Genomic DNA, 21,357 nt, shown 5'->3' with positions numbered 1-21,357 from the left:
ACACTAAACATGTATTTAATATTAATACAAAAACATGTATTTAATTGTAATAAACTAAATATATATTTAATATTAATACACTAAACATGTATTTAATATTCATACACTAAACATGTATTTAATATTCATAAACTAAACATGTATTTAACATTTATACACTAAACATGTATTTAATATTCATACACTAAACATTTAGTTATTATTTATACACTAAACATGTATTTAATATTAATACACTAAACATGTATTTAATATTAATACACTAAACATGTATTTAATCTTTATACAGTAAACATGTATTGAATATTCATACACTAAACATGTATTTAATATTCATACACTAAACATGTATTTAATATTCATACACTAAACATGTATTTAATATTAATACACTAAACATGTATTTAATATTTATACACTAAACATGTATTTATTAATACAAAAACATGTATTTAATTTTAATAAACTAAACATATATTTAATATTATTAAACTAAACATGTATTTAATATTTATACACTGAACATGTATTTAATATTCATACACTAAACATTTCGTTTTATTCATACACTAAACATGTATTTAATATTAATACACTAAACATGTATTTAATATTAATACACTAAACATGTATTTAATATTAATACACTAAACATGTATTTAATATTTATACACTAATCATGTATTTAATATTAATACACTAATCATGTATTTAATATTTATACACTAAATATGTATTTAATATTTATACACTTAACACGTATTTAATATTTATACACTAAATATGTATTTAATATTCCTACATTAAAAATGTATTTAATATTCATACACTAAACATGTATTTAATATTCATACATTAAATATGTATTTAATATTCATACACTAAACATGTATTTAATATTCGTACACGAAACATGTATTTAATATTTATACACTAAACATGTATTTAATATTCATACATTAACATATATTTAATATTCATACACTAAACATGTATTTAATATTTATACACTAAACATGTATTTAATATTCATACACTAAACATGTATTTAATATTCATACACTAAACATGTATTTAATATTTATACACTAAATATGTATTTAATATTCATACACTAAACATGTATTTAATATTAATACACTGAACATGTATTTAATAATCATATACCAAACATATTCGTAATCATATACTAATCATATATTTAATATTCATTTAGTAAACATGTATTTATTATCCTCTAAATAAGGCACACTTGGAAATAATGAATTTCTTTATGCGTGCAGTTGCGGCAGAAGTCCACAGGAGGGCGCACATTCCCTCTTAATAAGTCCGGTCCTCTCCGTCTCTCTATCCCTCTTTTTCCTTTTTTTTTGTTTCTTTTATTTTTTTTACATAAGTTTGGTTTCTCATACACTTATATTTATACACTAAACATGTATTTAATATTAATACACCAAACATGTATTTAATATTTATACACTAAACATGTATTTAATATTAGTACAAAAACATGTATTTAATTTTAATAAACTAAACATATATTTAATATTAATACACTAAACATGTATTTAATATTAATACAAAAACATGTATTTAATTGCAATAAACTAAACATATATTTAATATTAATACACTAAACATGTATTAAATATTCATACACTAAACATTTATTTAATATTCATTCAATAAACATGTAGTTATTATTCTTACACTTAACATGTATTTAATATTAATACACTAAACATGTAGTTAATATTTTTACACTAAACGTGTATTTAATATTTATACACTAAAAGTGTATTTAATATTAATACACTAAACATGTATTTAATATCAATACACTAAACATGTATTTAATATTTATACACTAAACATGTATTTAATATTCATAGACTAAACATGTATTAAATATTATTACACTAAACATGTATTTAATATTTATACACTAAACATGTAGTTATTATTTATACACTAAACATGTATTTAATATTCATAAACTAAACATGTATTTAACATTTATACACTAAACATGTATTTAATATTCATACACTAAACATGTAGTTATTATTTATACACTAAACATGTATTTAATATTAATACACTAAACATGTATTTAATATTTATACACTAAACATGTATTTAATATTAATACACTAAATATGTATTTATTATATATCCACTAAACATGTATTTAATATTCATAAACTAAACATGTATTTAATATTCATACACTAAACGTGTATTTAATATTCATACACTAAACATGTATTTAATATTAATACAAAACATGTATTTAAGTTTAATAAACTAAACATATATTTAATATTAATACACTAAACATGTATGTAATATTTATACAGTAAATATGTATTGAATATTCATACACTAAACATGTATTTAATATTCACACACTAAACATGTATTTAATATTTATACACTAAACATGTATTTAATATTAATACAAAAACATGTATTTAATTTTAATAAACTAAACATATATTTAATATTATTACACTAAACAAGTATTTAATATTTATACACTGAACATGTATTTAATATTCATACATTAAAAATGTATTTAATATTCATACATTAAACATGTATTTAATATTCATACACTAAACATGTATTTAATATTCGTACACGAAACATGTATTTAATATTTATACACTAAACATGTATTTAATATTCATACATTAAACATGTATTTAATATTCATACACTAAACATGTATTTAATATTTATACACTAAACATGTATTTAATATTCATACACTAAACATGTATTTAATATTTATACAAAAACATGTATTTAATTTTAATAAATTAAACATATATTTAATATTAATACACTAAACATGTATTTAATATGTATACACTAAACATGTATTTAATATTCATACACTAAACATTCAGTTATTGTTTATACACTAAACATGTATTTAATATTAATACAGTAAACATGTATTTAATATTAATACACTAAACATGTATTTAATATTAATACAAAAGCATGTATTTAATTTTAATAAACTAAATATATATTTAATATTAATACACTAAACATGTATTTAATATTCATAAACTAAACATGTATTTAACATTTATACACTAAACATATATTTAATATTCATACACTAAACATGTATTTAATTTTTAATAAACTAAACATATATTTAATATTAATACACTAAACATGTATTTAATATTTATACACTAAACATGTATTTAATATTCATACACTAAACATGTAGTTATTATTCATACACTAAACATGTATTTAATATTAATATAGTAAACATGTATTTATTATTTATACACTAAACATGTATTTAATATTAATACAGTAAACATGTATTAAATATTTATACACTAAACATGTATTTAATATTAATACAAAAACATGTATTTAATTTTAATAAACTAAATATATATTTAATATTAATACACTAAACATGTATTTAATATTTTTTCACTAAACGTGTATTTAATATTCATACACTAAAAGTGTATTTAATTTTCATACACTAAACATGTGTTTAATATTAATACACTAAACATGTAGTTATTATTCATACACTAAACATGTATTTAATATTTATACACTAAACATGTATTTAATACTAATACACTAAATATATATTTATTATATATCCACTAAACATGTATTTAATATTCATAAACTAAATATATATTTAATATTAATACACTAAACATGTATTTAATATTAATACACTAAACATGTATTTAATATTTATACAGTAAACATGTATTTAATATTCATACACTAAACATGTATTTAATATTTATACAGTAAACATGTATTTAATATTCATACACTAAACATGTATTTAATATTAATACACTAAACATGTATTTAATATTTATACAGTAAACATGTATTGAATATTCATACACTAAACATGTATTTAATATTCATACACTAAACATGTATTTAATATTAATACACTAAACATGTATTTAATATTTATACACTAAACATGTATTTAATATTAATACAAAAACATGTATTTAATTTTAATAAACTAAACACATATTTAATATTATTACACTAAACATGTATTTAATATTTATACACTGAACATGTATTTAATATTCATACACTAAACATTTAGTTATTATTTATACACTAAACATGTATTTAATATTAATACACTAAACATGTATTTAATATTAATACACTAAACATGTATTTAATATCTATACACTAATCATGTATTTAATATTAATACACTAATCATGTATTTAATATTCATACACTAAATATGTATTTAATATTCATACACTAAACATGTATTTAATATTCATACATTAAACATGTATTTAATATTCATACACTAAACATCTATTTAATATTTATACAATAAACATGTATTTAATATTCATACACTAAACATGTATTTAATATTTATGCACTAAACATGTATTTAATATTTATACACTAAATATGTATTTAATATTCATACACTAAACATGTATTTAATATTAATACACTGAACATGTATTTAATAATCATATACTAAACGTATATGTAATCATATACTAATCATATATTTAATATTCATTTAGTAAACATGTATTTATTATGCTCTAAATAAGGCACACTTGGAAATAATGAATTTCTTTATGCGTGCAGTTGCGGCAGAAGTCCACAGGAGGGCGCACGTTCCCTCTTAATAAGTCCGGTCCTCTCCGTCTCTCTATCTCTCTTTTTCCTTTTTTTTTGTTTCTTTTATTTTTTTTTACATAAGTTTGGTTTCTCATACACTTATATTTATACACTAAACATGTATTTAATATTAATACACTAAACATGTATTTAATATTTATACACTAAACATGTATTTAATATTAATACAAAAACATGTATTTAATTTTAATAAACTAAACATATATTTAATATTTATACACTAAACATGTATTTAACATTTATACACTAAACATGTATTTAATATTAATACAAAAACATGTATTTAATTTTAATAAACTAAACATGTATTTAATATTTATACACTAAACATGTATTTAATATTAATACAAAAACATGTATTTAATTTTAATAAACTTAATATATATTTAATATTAATACACTAAACATGTATTTAATATTCATAAACTAAACATGTATTTAACCTTTATACACTAAACATGTATTTAATATTCATAAACTAAACATGTATTTAACATGTATACACTAAACCTGTATTTAATATTAATACACTAAACATGTATTAAATATTCATACACGAAACATGTATTTAATATTTTTACACTAAACATGTATTTAATATTAATACACTAAACATGTATTAAATATTCATACACTAAACATGTATTTAATATTCATACACTAAACATGTATTTAATATTCATACACTAAACATTTATTTAATATTAATACACTAAACATGTATTTAATATTTATACACTAAACATGTATTTAATATTAATACAAAAACATGTATTTAATTTTAATAAACTAAATATATATTTAATATTAATACACTAAACATGTATTTAATATTAATACACTAAACCTGTATTTAATATTTATACACTAAACATGTAATTAATATTTATACACTAAACATGTATTAAATATTAATACACTAAATATGTATTTATTATTCATCCACTAAACATGTATTTAATATTCATAAACTAAACATGTATTTAATATTCATACACTAAACGTGTATTTAATATTCATACACTAAACATGTATTTAATATTAATACAAACACATGTATTTAAGTTTAATAAACTAAACATATATTTAATATTAATACACTAAACATGTATTTAATATTTATACACTAAACATGTATTTAACTTTTATACACTAAACATGATTTTAATATTAATACACTAAACATGTATTTAATATTAATACACTAAACATGTATTTAATATTCATACACTAAACATGTATTTAACATTAATACACTAAACATGTATTTAATATTAATACACTAAACATGTATTTAATATTAATACAAAAACATGTATTTAATTTTAATAAACTAAACATATATTTAATATTAATACACTAAACATGTATTTGATATATTAATACACTAAACATGTATTAAATATGTATACAATAAACATGTATTTAATATTCATACATGAAACATGTATTTAATATTTATACACTAAACATGCATTTAATATTCATATATTAAACATGTATTTAATATTCATACACTAAACATGTATTTGATATATTAATACACTAAACATGTATTTATTATTCATACACTAAACATGTATTTAATACGTATACAATAAACATGTATTTAATATTCATACACTAAACATGTATTTAATATTCATACATTAAACATGTATTTAATATTAATACAGTAAACATGTATTTAATATTCATACACGAAACATGTATTTAATATTTATTCACTAAACATGTATTTAATATTCATACATTAAACATATATTTAATATTCATACACTAAACATGTATTTCATATTAATACACTAAACATGTATTTAATATTAATACACTAAACATGTATGTAATATTAATACACTAAACATGTATTTAATATTAATACAAAAACATGTATTTAATATTCATACACGAAACATGTATTTAATATTTATTCACTAAACATGTATTTAATATTCATACATTAAACATATATTTAATATTCATACACTAAACATGTATTTCATATTAATACACTAAACATGTATTTAATATTAATACACTAAACATGTATGTAATATTAATACATTAAACATGTATTTAATATTAATACAGTAAACATGTATTTAATATTCATACACGAAACATGTATTTAATATTTATTCACTAAACATGTATTTAATATTCATACATTAAACATATATTTAATATTCATACACTAAACATGTATTTCATATTGATACACTAAACATGTCTTTAATATTCATACACTAAACATGCATTTAATATTCATACACTAAACATGTATTTAATATTATACACTAAACATGCATTTAATATTCATACACTAAACATGTATTTAATATTTATACACTAAACATGTATTTAATATTAATACAAAAACATGTATTTAATTTTAGTAAACTAAACATATATTTAATATTAATACACTAAACATGTATTTAATATTTATACACTGAACATGTATTTAATAGTTATACACTAATCATGTATTTAATATTAATACACTAATCATGTATTTAATATTCATACACTAAATATGTATTTAATATTCATACACTTAACATGTATTTAATATTTATTCACGAAACATGTATTTAATATTTATACACTAAACATGTATTTAATATTCATACATTAAAAAGGTATTTAATATTCATACACTAAACATGTATTTACTATTCATACATTAAACATGTATTTAATATTTATACACTAAACATGTATTTAATATTCCTACACGAAACATGTATTTAATATTTATACACTAAACATGTATTTAATATTCATACATTAAACATGTATTCAATATTCATACACTAAACATGTATTTAATATTCCTACACTAAACATGTATTTAATATTCATACACTAAACATGTATTTAATATTTATACAAAAAACATGTATTTCATTTTAATAAATTAAACATATATTTAATATTAATACACTAAACGTGTATTTAATATTTATACACTAAACATGTGTTTAATATTCATACACTAAACATGTAGTTATTATTAATACACTAAACATGTATTTAATATTAATACAGTAAACATGTATTTAATATTAATACAGTAAACATGTATTTAATATTAATACAAAAACATGTATTCAATTTTAATAAACTAAATATATATTTAATATTAATACACTCAACATGTATTTAATATTAATACACTAAACATGTATTTAATATTAATACAAAAACATGTATTCAATTTTAATAAACTAAATATATATTTAATATTAATACACTCAACATGTATTTAATATTCATGAACTAAACATGTATTTAACATTTATACACTAAACATGTATTTAATATTCATACACTAAACATGTATTTAATTTTTAATAAACTAAACATATATTTAATATTAATACACTGAACATGTATTTAATAATCATATACTAAACGAATATGTAATCATATACTAATCATATATTTAATATTCATTTAGTAAACATGTATTTATTATCCTCTAAATAAGGCACACTTGGAAATAATGAATTTCTTTATGCGTGCAGTTGCGGCAGAAGTCCACAGGAGGGCGCACGTTCCCTCTTAATAAGTCCGGTCCTCTCCGTCTCTCTATCTCTCTTTTTCCTTTTTTTTTGTTTCTTTTATTTTTTTTTACATAAGTTTGGTTTCTCATACACTTATATTTATACACTAAACATGTATTTAATATTAATACACTAAACATGTATTTAATATTAGTACAACAACATGTATTTAATTTTAATAAACTAAACATGTATTTAATATTCATACACTGAACATTTAGTTATTATTTATACACTAAACATGTATTTAATATTAATACATTAAACATGTATTTAATATTAATACACTAAACATGTATTTAATATTAATACACTAAACATGTATTTAATATTTATACACTAATCATGTATTTAATATTAATACACTAATCATGTATTTAATATTTATACACTAAATATGTATTTAATATTTATACACTTAACATGTATTTAATATTTATACACTAAATATGTATTTAATATTCATACATTAAAAATGTATTTAATATTTATACACTAAACATGTATTTAATATTCGTACACGAAACATGTATTTAATATTTATACACTAAACATGTATTTAATATTCATACATTAAACATATATTTAATATTCATACACTAAACATGTATTTAATATTTATACACTAAACATGTATTTAATATTCATACACTAAACATGTATTTAATATTATACACTAAACATGTATTTAATATTCATACACTAAACATGTATTTAATATTCATACACTAAACATGTATTTAATATTAATACAAAAACATGTATTTAATTGTAATAAACTAAATATATATTTAATATTAATACACTAAACATGTATTTAATATTCATACACTAAACATGTATTTAATATTCATAAACTAAACATGTATTTAACATTTATACACTAAACATGTATTTAATATTCATACACTAAACATGTAGTTATTATTTATACACTAAACATGTATTTAATAATAATACACTAAACATGTATTTAATATTAATACACTAAACATGTATTTAATATTTATACAGTAAACATGTATTGAATATTCATACACTAAACATGTATTTAATATTCATACACTAAACATGTATTTAATATTCATACACTAAACATGTATTTAATATTAATACACTAAACATGTATTTAATATTTATACACTAAACATGTGTTTAATATTAATACAAAAACATGTATTTAATTTTAATAAACTAAACATATATTTAATATTATTAAACTAAACGTGTATTTAATATTTATACACTGAACATGTATTTAATATTCATACACTAAACATTTAGTTATTATTCATACACTAAACATGTATTTAATATTAATACACTAAACATGTATTTAATATTAATACACTAAACATGTATTTAATATTAATACACTAAACATGTATTTAATATTTATACACTAATCATGTATTTAATATTAATACACGAAACATGTATTTAATATTCATACACTAAACATGTATTTAATATTTATACAAAAACATGTATTTAATTTTAATAAACTAAACATATATTTAATATTAATACACTAAACATGTATTTTAATATTTATACACTAAACATGTATTTAATATTCGTACACGAAACATGTATTTAATATTTATACACTAAACATGTATTTAATATTCATACATTAACATATATTTAATATTCATACACTAAACATGTATTTAATATTTATACACTAAACATGTATTTAATATTCATACACTAAACATGTATTTAATATTCATACACTAAACATGTATTTAATATTTATACACTAAATATGTATTTAATATTCATACACTAAACATGTATTTAATATTAATACACTGAACATGTATTTAATAATCATATACTAAACGTATATGTAATCATATACTAATCATATATTTAATATTCATTTAGTAAACATGTATTTATTATCCTCTAAATAAGGCACACTTGGAAATAATGAATTTCTTTATGCGTGCAGTTGCGGCAGAAGTCCACAGGAGGGCGCACGTTCCCCCTTAATAAGTCCGGTCCTCTCCGTCTCTCTATCTCTATTTTTCCTTTTTTTTTGTTTCTTTTTTTTTTTTTTACATAAGTTTGGTTTCTCATACACTTATATTTATACACTAAACATGTATTTAATATTAATACACTAAACATGTATTTAATATTTATACACTAAACATGTCTTTAATATTAGTACAAAAACATGTATTTAATTTTAATAAACTAAACATATATTTAATATTAATACACTAAACATGTATTAAATATTCATACACTAAACATTTATTTAATATTTATTCAATAAACATGTAGTTATTATTCTTACACTTAATATGTATTTAATATTAATACACTAAACATGTATTTAATTTCAATAAACTAATCATATATTTAATATTAATACACTAAACATGTAGTTAATATTTTTACACTAAACGTGTATTTAATATTTATACACTAAAAGTGTATTTAATATTAATACACTAAACATGTATTTAATATTAATACACTAAACATGTATTTAATATTTATACACTAAACATGTATTTCATATTCATACACTAAACATGTATTTAATATTTATACAGTAAACATGTATTGAATATTCATACACTAAACATGTATTTAATATTCATACACTAAACATGTATTTAATATTCATACACTAAACATGTATTTAATATTAATACACTAAACATGTATTTAATATTTATACACTAAACATGTATTTAATATTAATACAAAAACATGTATTTAATTTTAATAAACTAAACATATATTTAATATTATTACACTAAACATGTATTTAATATTTATACACTGAACAAGTATTTAATATTCATACACTAAACATTTAGTTATTATTTATACACTAAACATGTATTTAATATTAATACATTAAACATGTATTTAATATTAATACAATAAACATGTATTTAATATTTATACACTAATCATGTATTTAATATTAATACACTAATCATGTATTTAATATTTATACACTAAATATGTATTTAATATTTATACACTTAACATGTATTTAATATTTATACACTAAATATGTATTTAATATTAATACACTAAACATGTATTTAATATTAGTACAAAAACATGTATTTAATTTTAATAAACTAAACATGTATTTAATATTCATACACTAAACATTTAGTTATTATTTATACACTAAACATGTATTTAATATTAATACATTAAACATGTATTTAATATTAATACACTAAACATGTATTTAATATTAATACACTAAACATGTATTTAATGTTTATACACTAATCATGTATTTAATATTAATACACTAATCATGTATTTAATATTTATACACTAAATATGTATTTAATATTTATACACTTAACATGTATTTAATATTTATACACTAAATATGTATTTAATATTCATACATTAAAAATGTATTTAATATTCATACACTAAACATGTATTTAATATTCAGACATTAAATATGTATTTAATATTTATACACTAAACATGTATTTAATATTCGTACACGAAACATGTATTTAATATTTATACACTAAACATGTATTTAATATTCATACATTAAACATATATTTAATATTCATACACTAAACATGTATTTAATATTTATACACTAAACATGTATTTAATATTCATACACTAAACATGTATTTAATATTATACACTAAACATGTATTTAATATTCATACACTAAACATGTATTTAATATTCATACACTAAACATGTATTTAATATTAATACAAAAACATGTATTTAATTGTAATAAACTAAATATATATTTAATATTAATACACTAAACATGTATTTAATATTCATACACTAAACATGTATTTAATATTCATAAACTAAACATGTATTTAACATTTATACACTAAACATGTATTTAATATTCATACACTAAACATGTAGTTATTATTTATACACTAAACATGTATTTAATATTAATACACTAAACATGTATTTAATATTAATACACTAAACATGTATTTAATATTTATACAGTAAACTTGTATTGAATATTCATACACTAAACATGTATTTAATATTCATACACTAAACATGTATTTAATATTCATACACTAAACATGTATTTAATATTAATACACTAAACATGTATTTAATATTTATACACTAAACATGTATTTAATATTAATACAAAAACATGTATTTAATTTTAATAAACTAAACATATATTTAATATTATTAAAGTAAACGTGTATTTAATATTTATACACTGAACATGTATTTAATATTCATATACTAAACATTTAGTTATTATTCATACACTAAACATGTATTTAATATTAATACACTAAACATGTATTTAATATTAATACACTAAACATGTATTTAATATTAATACACTAAACATGTATTTAATATTTATACACTAATCATGTATTTAATATTAATACACGAAACATGTATTTAATATTCATACACTAAACATGTATTTAATATTTATACAAAAACATGTATTTAATTTTAATAAACTAAACATATATTTAATATTCATACACGAAACATGTATTTAATATTTATTCACTAAACATGTATTTAATATTCATACATTAAACATATATTTAATATTCATACACTAAACATGTATTTCATATTAATACACTAAACATGTCTTTAATATTCATACACTAAACATGCATTTAATATTCATACACTAAACATGTATTTAATATTATACACTAAACATGCATTTAATATTCATACACTAAACATGTATTTAATATTTATACACTAAACATGTATTTAATATTAATACAAAAACATGTATTTAATTTTAATAAACTAAACATATATTTAATATTAATACACTAAACATGTATTTAATATTTATACACTGAACATGTATTTAATAGTTATACACTAATCATGTATTTAATATTAATACACTAATCATGTATTTAATATTCATACACTAAATATGTATTTAATATTCATACACTTAACATGTATTTAATATTTATTCACGAAACATGTATTTAATATTTATACACTAAACATGTATTTAATATTCATACATTAAAAAGGTATTTAATATTCATACACTAAACATGTATTTACTATTCATACATTAAACATGTATTTAATATTTATACACTAAACATGTATTTAATATTCGTACACGAAACATGTATTTAATATTTATACACTAAACATGTATTTAATATTCATACATTAAACATGTATTCAATATTCATACACTAAACCTGTATTTAATATTCCTACACTAAACATGTATTTAATATTCATACACTAAACATGTATTTAATATTTATACAAAAAACATGTATTTCATTTTAATAAATTAAACATATATTTAATATTAATACACTAAACGTGTATTTAATATTTATACACTAAACATGTGTTTAATATTCATACACTAAACATGTAGTTATTATTAATACACTAAACATGTATTTAATATTAATACAGTAAACATGTATTTAATATTAATACAGTAAACATGTATTTAATATTAATACAAAAACATGTATTCAATTTTAATAAACTAAATATATATTTAATATTAATACACTCAACATGTATTTAATATTAATACACTAAACATGTATTTAATATTAATACAAAAACATGTATTCAATTTTAATAAACTAAATATATATTTAATATTAATACACTCAACATGTATTTAATATTCATGAACTAAACATGTATTTAACATTTATACACTAAACATGTATTTAATATTCATACACTAAACATGTATTTAATTTTTAATAAACTAAACATATATTTAATATTAATACACTGAACATGTATTTAATAATCATATACTAAACGAATATGTAATCATATACTAATCATATATTTAATATTCATTTAGTAAACATGTATTTATTATCCTCTAAATAAGGCACACTTGGAAATAATGAATTTCTTTATGCGTGCAGTTGCGGCAGAAGTCCACAGGAGGGCGCACGTTCCCTCTTAATAAGTCCGGTCCTCTCCGTCTCTCTATCTCTCTTTTTCCTTTTTTTTTGTTTCTTTTATTTTTTTTTACATAAGTTTGGTTTCTCATACACTTATATTTATACACTAAACATGTATTTAATATTAATACACTAAACATGTATTTAATATTAGTACAACAACATGTATTTAATTTTAATAAACTAAACATGTATTTAATATTCATACACTAAACATTTAGTTATTATTTATACACTAAACATGTATTTAATATTAATACATTAAACATGTATTTGATATTAATACACTAAACATGTATTTAATATTAATACACTAAACATGTATTTAATATTTATACACTAATCATGTATTTAATATTAATACACTAATCATGTATTTAATATTTATACACTAAATATGTATTTAATATTTATACACTTAACATGTATTTAATATTTATACACTAAATATGTATTTAATATTCATACATTAAAAATGTATTTAATATTTATACACTAAACATGTATTTAATATTCGTACACGAAACATGTATTTAATATTTATACACTAAACATGTATTTAATATTCATACATTAAACATATATTTAATATTCATACACTAAACATGTATTTAATATTTATACACTAAACATGTATTTAATATTCATACACTAAACATGTATTTAATATTATACACTAAACATGTATTTAATATTCATACACTAAACATGTATTTAATATTCATACACTAAACATGTATTTAATATTAATACAAAAACATGTATTTAATTGTAATAAACTAAATATATATTTAATATTAATACACTAAACATGTATTTAATATTCATACACTAAACATGTATTTAATATTCATAAACTAAACATGTATTTAACATTCATACACTAAACATGTATTTAATATTCATACACTAAACATGTAGTTATTATTTATACACTAAACATGTATTTAATAATAATACACTAAACATGTATTTAATATTAATACACTAAACATGTATTTAATATTTATACAGTAAACATGTATTGAATATTCATACACTAAACATGTATTTAATATTCATACACTAAACATGTATTTAATATTCATACACTAAACATGTATTTAATATTAATACACTAAACATGTATTTAATATTTATACACTAAACATGTGTTTAATATTAATACAAAAACATGTATTTAATTTTAATAAACTAAACATATATTTAATATTATTAAACTAAACGTGTATTTAATATTTATACACTGAACATGTATTTAATATTCATACACTAAACATTTAGTTATTATTCATACACTAAACATGTATTTAATATTAATACACTAAACATGTATTTAATATTAATACACTAAACATGTATTTAATATTAATACACTAAACATGTATTTAATATTTATACACTAATCATGTATTTAATATTAATACACGAAACATGTATTTAATATTCATACACTAAACATGTATTTAATATTTATACAAAAACATGTATTTAATTTTAATAAACTAAACATATATTTAATATTAATACACTAAACATGTATTTTAATATTTATACACTAAACATGTATTTAATATTCGTACACGAAATATGTATTTAATATTTATACACTAAACATGTATTTAATATTCATACATTAACATATATTTAATATTCATACACTAAACATGTATTTAATATTTATACACTAAACATGTATTTAATATTCATACACTAAACATGTATTTAATATTCATACACTAAACATGTATTTAATATTTATACACTAAATATGTATTTAATATTCATACACTAAACATGTATTTAATATTAATACACTGAACATGTATTTAATAATCATATACTAAACGTATATGTAATCATATACTAATCATATATTTAATATTCATTTAGTAAACATGTATTTATTATCCTCTAAATAAGGCACACTTGGAAATAATGAATTTCTTTATGCGTGCAGTTGCGGCAGAAGTCCACAGGAGGGCGCACGTTCCCCCTTAATAAGTCCGGTCCTCTCCGTCTCTCTATCTCTATTTTTCCTTTTTTTTTGTTTCTTTTTTTTTTTTTTACATAAGTTTGGTTTCTCATACACTTATATTTATACACTAAACATGTATTTAATATTAATACACTAAACATGTATTTAATATTTATACACTAAACATGTCTTTAATATTAGTACAAAAACATGTATTTAATTTTAATAAACTAAACATATATTTAATATTAATACACTAAACATGTATTTAATATTAATACAAAAACATGTATTTGATTTTAATAAACTAAACATATATTTAATATTAATACACTAAACATGTATTAAATATTCATACACTAAACATTTATTAAATATTTATTCAATAAACATGTAGTTATTATTCTTACACTTAATATGTATTTAATATTAATACACTAAACATGTATTTAATTTCAATAAACTAATCATATATTTAATATTAATACACTAAACATGTAGTTAATATTTTTACACTAAACGTGTATTTAATATTTATACACTAAAAGTGTATTTAATATTAATACACTAAACATGTATTTAATATTAATACACTAAACATGTATTTAATATTTATACACTAAACATGTATTTAATATTCATACACTAAACATGTATTTAATATTTATACAGTAAACATGTATTGAATATTCATACACTAAACATGTATTTAATATTCATACACTAAACATGTATTTAATATTCATACACTAAACATGTATTTAATATTAATACACTAAACATGTATTTAATATTTATACACTAAACATGTATTTAATATTAATACAAAAACATGTATTTAATTTTAATAAACTAAACATATATTTAATATTATTACACTAAACATGTATTTAATATTTATACACTGAACAAGTATTTAATATTCATACACTAAACATTTAGTTATTATTTATACACTAAACATGTATTTAATATTAATACATTAAACATGTATTTAATATTAATACACTAAACATGTATTTAATATTTATACACTAATCATGTATTTAATATTAATACACTAATCATGTATTTAATATTTATACACTAAATATGTATTTAATATTTATACACTTAACATGTATTTAATATTTATACACTAAATATGTATTTAATATTAATACACTAAACATGTATTTAATATTAGTACAAAAACATGTATTTAATTTTAATAAACTAAACATGTATTTAATATTCATACACTAAACATTTAGTTATTATTCATACACTAAACATGTATTTAATATTAATACATTAAACATGTATTTAATATTAATACACTAAACATGTATTTAATATTAATACACTAAACATGTATTTAATATTTATACACTAATCATGTATTTAATATTAATACACTAATCATGTATTTAATATTTATACACTAAATATGTATTTAATATTTATACACTTAACATGTATTTAATATTTATACACTAAATATGTATTTAATATTCATACATTAAAAATGTATTTAATATTCATACACTAAACATGTATTTAATATTCAGACATTAAATATGTATTTAATATTTATACACTAAACATGTATTTAATATTCGTACACGAAACATGTATTTAATATTTATACACTAAACATGTATTTAATATTCATACATTAAACATATATTTAATATTCATACACTAAACATGTATTTAATATTTATACACTAAACATGTATTTAATATTCATACACTAAACATGTATTTAATATTATACACTAAACATGTATTTAATATTCATACACTAAACATGTATTTAATATTCATACACTAAACATGTATTTAATATTAATACAAAAACATGTATTTAATTGTAATAAACTAAATATATATTTAATATTAATACACTAAACATGTATTTAATATTCATACACTAAACATGTATTTAATATTCATAAACTAAACATGTATTTAACATTTATACACTAAACATGTATTTAATATTCATACACTAAACATGTAGTTATTATTTATACACTAAACATGTATTTAATATTAATACACTAAACATGTATTTAATATTAATACACTAAACATGTATTTAATATTTATACAGTAAACTTGTATTGAATATTCATACACTAAACATGTATTTAATATTAATACAAAAACATGTATTTAATTGTAATAAACTAAATATATATTTAATATTAATACACTAAACATGTATTTAATATTCATACACTAAACATGTATTTAATATTCATAAACTAAACATGTATTTAACATTCATACACTAAACATGTATTTAATATTCATACACTAAACATGTAGTTATTATTTATACACTAAACATGTATTTAATAATAATACACTAAACATGTATTTAATATTAATACACTAAACATGTATTTAATATTTATACAGTAAACATGTATTGAATATTCATACACTAAACATGTATTTAATATTCATACACTAAACATGTATTTAATATTCATACACTAAACATGTATTTAATATTAATACACTAAACATGTATTTAATATTTATACACTAAACATGTTAAACATGTGTTTAATATTAATACAAAAACATGTATTTAATTTTAATAAACTAAACATATATTTAATATTATTAAACTAAACGTGTATTTAATATTTATACACTGAACATGTATTTAATATTCATACACTAAACATTTAGTTATTATTCATACACTAAACATTATTTAATATTAATACACTAACATGTATTTAATATTAATACACTAACATGTATTTAATATTAATACACTAAACATGTATTTAATATTTATACACTAATCATGTATTTAATATTAATATCACGAAACATGTATTTAATATTCATACACTAAACATGTATTTAATATTTATACAAAAACATGTATTTAATTTTAATAAACTAAACATATATTTAATATTAATACACTAAACATGTATTTTAATATTTATACACTAAACATGTATTTAATATTCGTACACGAAATATGTATTTAATATTTATACACTAAACATGTATTTAATATTCATACATTAACATATATTTAATATTCATACACTAAACATGTATTTAATATTTATACACTAAACATGTATTTAATATTCATACACTAAACATGTATTTAATATTCATACACTAAACATGTATTTAATATTATACACTAAATATGTATTAATATTCATACACTAAACATGTATTTAATATTAATACACTGAACATGTATTGTAATAATCATATACTAAACGTATATGTAATCATATACTAATCATATATTTAATATTCATTTAGTAAACATGTATTTATTATCCTCTAAATAAGGGCACACTTGGAAATAATGAATTTCTTTATGCGTGCAGTTGCGCAGAAGTCCACAGAGGGCGCACGTTCCCCCTTAATAAGTCCGGTCCTCTCCGTCTCTCTATCTCTATTTTTCCTTTTTTTTTGTTTCTTTTTTTTTTTTTTACATAAGTTTGGTTTCTCATACACTTATATTTATACACTAAACATGTATTTAATATTAATACACTAAACATGTATTTAATATTTATACACTAAACATGTCTTTAATATTAGTACAAAAACATGTATTTAATTTAATAAACTAAACATATATTTAATATTAATACACTAAACATGTATTTAATATTAATACAAAAACATGTATTTAATTTTAATAAACTAAACATATATTTAATATTAATACACTAAACATGTATTAAATATTCATACACTAAACATTTATTAAATATTTATTCAATAAACATGTAGTTATTATTCTTACACTTAATATGTATTTAATATTAATACACTAAACATGTATTTAATTTCAATAAACTAATCATATATTTAATATTAATACACTAAACAGTAGTTAATATTTTTACACTAAACGTGTATTTAATATTTATACACTAAAAGTGTATTTAATATTAATACACTAAACATGTATTTAATATTAATACACTAAACATGTATTTAATATTTATACACTAAACATGTATTTAATATTCATACACTAAACAGTATTTAATATTTATACAGTAAACATGTATTGAATATTCATACACTAAACATGTATTTAATATTCATACACTAAACATGTATTTAATATTCATACACAAACATGTATTTAATATTAATACACTAAACATGTATTTAATATTTATACACTAAACATGTATTTATATATTAATACAAAAACATGTATTTAATTTTAATAAACTAAACATATATTTAATATTATTACACTAAACATGTATTTATATTTATACACTGAACAAGTATTTTAATATTCATACACTAAACATTTAGTTATTATTTATACACTAAACATGTATTTAATATTAATACATTAAACATGTATTTAATATTAATACACTAAACATGTATTTAATATTTATACACTAATCATGTATTTAATATTAATACACTAATCATGTATTTAATATTTATACACTAAATATGTATTTAATATTTATACACTTAACATGTATTTAATATTTATACACTAAATATGTATTTAATATTAATACACTAAACATGTATTTAATATTAGTACAAAAACATGTATTTAATTTTAATAAACTAAACATGTATTTAATATTCATACACGAAACATTAGTTATTATTCATACACTAAACATGTATTTAATATTAATACATTAAACATGTATTTAATATTAATACACTAAACATTATTTAATATTAATACACTAAACATGTATTTATATTTATACACTAATCATGTATTTAATATTAATACACTAATCATGTATTTAATATTTATACACTAAATATGTATTTAATATTTATACACTTAACATGTATTTAATATTTATACACTAAATATGTATTTAATATTCATACATTAAAAATGTATTTAATATTCATTACACTAAACATGTATTTAATATTCAGACATTAAATATGTATTTAATATTTATACACTAAACATGTATTTTAATATTCGTACACGAAACATGTATTTAATATTTATACACTAAACATGTATTTAATATTCATACATTAAACATATATTTAATATTCATACACTAAACATGTATTTAATATTTATACACTAAACATGTATTTAATATTCATACACTAAACATGTATTTAATATTAT

This window comes from Nerophis ophidion, unplaced genomic scaffold (assembly GCF_033978795.1).
Source record: "Nerophis ophidion isolate RoL-2023_Sa unplaced genomic scaffold, RoL_Noph_v1.0 HiC_scaffold_32, whole genome shotgun sequence".
In the NCBI taxonomy this organism is placed as follows: Eukaryota; Metazoa; Chordata; class Actinopteri; order Syngnathiformes; family Syngnathidae; genus Nerophis; species Nerophis ophidion.
The sequence above is the reverse complement of the archived record's forward strand: the minus strand, read 5'-3'. Positions refer to the sequence as shown.